Below are 3917 nucleotides of genomic sequence, written 5' to 3'. Positions count from 1 at the left end.
CATCGAGTCCAACCCCCTGCTCAGGCAGGAAACCCTACACCATTTCAGACAAATGGCTGTCCAGTCTCTTCTTAAAAACTTCCAGTGTTGGAGCATTCACCGCTTCTGGAGGCAGGTTGTTCCACTGGTTAATTGTTCTAACTGTCAGGAAGTTTCTCCTTAGTTCTAGGTTGCTTCTCTCCTTGGTTAGTTTCCATCCTGTTGCTTCTTGTCCTGCCTTCAGGCGCCTTGGAGAATAGCTTGACTCCCTCTTCTTTGGGGCAGCCCCTGAGATACTGGAACACTGCTATCATGTCCCCCCTCGTCCTTCTCTTCGTTAAACTAGACATACCCAATTCCAGCAACCGTTCCTTATATGTTTTAGCCTCCAGTCCCTTGATCATCTTTGTTGCTCTTCTCTGCACTCTTTCTAGGGTCTCAACATCTTTTTTACATCGTGGTGACCAAAACTGGATGCAGTATTCCAAGTGTGGCCTTACTAAGGCATTGTAAAGTGGTATTAATACTTCATGTGATCTTGATTCTATCCCCCTGTTAATGCAGCCCAGCACTGTGTTGGCTTTTTTGGCAGCTGCAGCACACGGCTGGCTCCTATTTAAGTGATTGTCCACTAGGACTCCGAGATCCCTCTCACAGTTACTTCTATTGAGCAAGGTACCCCCTATACTATACCTGTACATTTGGTTTTTCTTGCCTAAATGTAGAACCTTACTTTTTTCACCATTGAATTTCATTTTGTTAGATAGCGCCCAGTGTTCAAGTCTGTCCAGATCCTACTGTATCCTAAGCCTGTCTTCTGGAGTGTTGGCTATTCCTGCCAGCTTGGTGTCGTCTGCAAATTTGATGAGTTCCCCATCTATCCCCTCGTCCAAATCATTGATGAAGATGTTGAAGAGCACTGGGCCTAGAACAGAGCCCTGGGGCACCCCACTGCACCCAACCCAACAGGACTCTTCTCCTGGGTTCTGCCACTCCTTCCTGTACACCTATAGAACCGATTTGCCATTACGACATTAATGTTGAGTTAATCTCATAAGATGATCTGTTTGTTTGATAACATGGATGTGATTAGTTATGAAAATTAGCTGGATGAAATTTGAATTCTGTCAAATGGATTGAAATGATTTAAGGTTGGACTTTATTTTGTCAGTTTAAAGAGATTGATGGATGGATGGATGGATTAGATACGTATAGGATAGATTAATATTTTATTTTAAATAAGGGATATTAGTGGAAGAAGAAATAAATAAGATCTGTGGATAAAATTAAGGAATTAGAATATATTTGGAAGGGATACCCGAATTGATAATGTTTGTACTTAAAAGTTATTTTGATTATGGTAGTGTAAATTTATAAAGCTTTAAAAACAGGTTTAGGTTGAATAAATTTAAGCTAGAATTGCATTATTTTAAATAAAATACGTTACTTAAGGGAAAAAGAGAGGGAATATTTGATGTATTGATTGAATTATGTATATATGTTTTGTCTGCGGATGTTTGACCACCCTAACACCACGGTGTGTCTTGAGTACTTTGTTTTAAAAATTAAAAAAAACAATAAAACTTGTCTTTAAAAAAAAAAAGAACTGATTTGCCCTGGAGATTTGGATGGCCTTGATACTTCCAGAAGTCCTCCAAGACCTGGCTTTTCTCCATATCAATGGTGCTCTGGAATGGGGGGGGGGGTCTGTTTTTTAAACTGATTTGGATAATGCACTAACTAAGTTTTTAAATCTTTGCTCGCTGCCCAAAAGTTCTACTGGGGAGATGGATGGGCAAAGAAACTTGTTTAATAGATAAATAAAATGCTAAACATTTTAACATTATTATTTTTTTAGCATTTTACCTTCATTCCCCCTCCCCTCCTTCTTGAGAATACGAAAGGGCATTAGATACAAGCTGCGGTGCCCTCATTTGGTAGACCTTCAAGTCTTCGATGCTCCAGTTAAGACTTTAAAATCTCTTTTATGTTGGACTTAAAGATTGATACAGAGGAGTATTTTCTGCACGGAAAATCAGAATTTATCATAATGTTAATTGCAATGGCAATAGTACTTAGACTTTATAGTACTTTACAGCCCTCTCTAAGTGAGCATATTTGCCTCCAACAATCTGGGTCCTCATTTTACCGACCTCAGAAAAAATGGAAGGCTGAGTCAACCTTGAGCCGGTCAGGATCGAACTGATAGCAGTCGGCAGAATTAGCCTGCAATACTGCATTCTAATCACCGCTTAGATTTCTTTTTCTTATACAATTTTGGATGCCAAGTCTCCGTTTTGAGTACAGCTCATGGTCCACTCAGATCAATGACACAATTTCCATCCATAGAAATGGTTCTAGATCACGTTCATCAGTGACCTACTAAGAAAATCTGCAGTCAATAGCAATTTTTTTTTGTTAGTCTACCCCCAAATAGCCAGATAGGAGAAAACAAATCTGGAAAACGCTACCACTGAAAAACTTTGTTTAAACAAAGACCAAAACAAACGCGAATCTTCTTTCTGCCACTGTGAAATGTCAGTTCTTGTACAATGTAATCCAAATGAAATCACAAGCATATATATATATATATATGTCAACATTCTGATTTTCTTTGGCATCTGGCAAACGAAAGCTTTTAGAAATGCAGCGTATTATCCAATACTCCCCTATACATTTATCGTATAAGTGGTTGATAAATCTTTCAGGAAGTCCTTCAGAATTTAAGTTCAACTTTCTGGTTTCCGAGCACTTTGACCGTTCAAGGTTCTTCTCCAAATAATCAAAGTTCTCATTAAAAAAAAAAAAGTGACGGTGACCAAAGGAAAGAGAAGGAAAAAAATCACTATTTCCTTAAAACACATTCACATTCTTTAGCCCGATTTGCAAAAGGCCATTTAAAGGAGCAAATGACCTCAAACAAAACCGCTTCTCTTGTGGAGAATTTGACCAACAGGGAGAAGAATTTGACCAACAGAGAGAAAGGAAAAAAAAAAAAGCCGGTTCAACTTATCTTGGTGCAATTTTAACAAAGTGGCCTTTTTGTTCCCAGAAATAAAGGCCCAACACATACATAGTGCTTTATTTTCTTCAAAGCCACTGCGGCATCCCCACTGTGAATGGCCTGGCTATGGAATGTATCTGCCCTCTGGCAATTCATTTTGCTTTGAACATTAGGTCTGGGTGTGGGGGTAGACATGGGGGAGGAGATCCCACTTAACCCTTAAAAGATTAGTTTTGGAGAATTGACTCCCAAAATTCCGGACTTGGATAAACATTGAAGCCATTAGTAGATGAGTCTTCCTCTTGAAGATTCCCAAGTCCATTAGATTACGCTTTCTATCCGTTTTACTGATCCGTAGCCCATCTTTACTATTTTTATGAATATCTCAAGACGGTGAACATGTCCAACACACCGTCCTTCTCCTATTTTTCCCATAACAACAACAACAACTATGAGGTGAGTTGGGTTGAGAGAAAGAGACTGGCCCAAGGTCATCCAGCTGGCTTTCATGGATAAGGCAAGACTAGAACTCATGATCTCCTGCTGACTGACCCAAAGTCATCCAGCCAGCTTTCGTGGTTAAGGCAAGACTAGAACTCATGATCTCCTGGTGACTGACCCAAAGTCACCCAGCCAGCTTTCGTGGTTAAGGCAAGACTAGAACTCATGATCTCCTGGTGACTGACCCAAAGTCATCCAGCCAGCTTTCGTGGTTAAGGCAAGACTAGAACTCATGATCTCCTGGTGACTGGCCCAAAGTCACCCAGCCAGCTTTCGTGGTTAAGGGAAGACTAGAACTCACGATCTCCTGGTGACTGACCCAAAGTCATTCAGCCAGCTTTCGTGGTTAAGGCAAGACTAGAACATGATCTCCTGGTGACTGACCCAAAGTTACCCAGCCAGCTTTCATGGTTAAGGCAGAACTAGAACTCAC

General features: G+C 40.4%; 1 protein-coding gene across 1 annotated transcript in view; it reads right to left on the bottom strand.

Annotated features, from left to right (window-relative positions):
• Positions 1-3917, bottom strand: part of LOC107300129 (laminin subunit beta-1-like) — a gene marked incomplete at both ends in the record, with an annotated part of 19957 nt that overhangs the window by 3380 nt on the left and 12660 nt on the right. The window lies entirely within an intron of this gene.

Source organism: Protobothrops mucrosquamatus, unplaced genomic scaffold (assembly GCF_001527695.2).
Source record: "Protobothrops mucrosquamatus isolate PMUCROS unplaced genomic scaffold, P.Mucros_1.0 scaffold6187, whole genome shotgun sequence".
NCBI classification, from domain to species: Eukaryota; Metazoa; Chordata; class Lepidosauria; order Squamata; family Viperidae; genus Protobothrops; species Protobothrops mucrosquamatus.
Note: the sequence above shows the minus strand (reverse complement) of the source record. Positions and strands in the feature narration are given on the sequence as shown.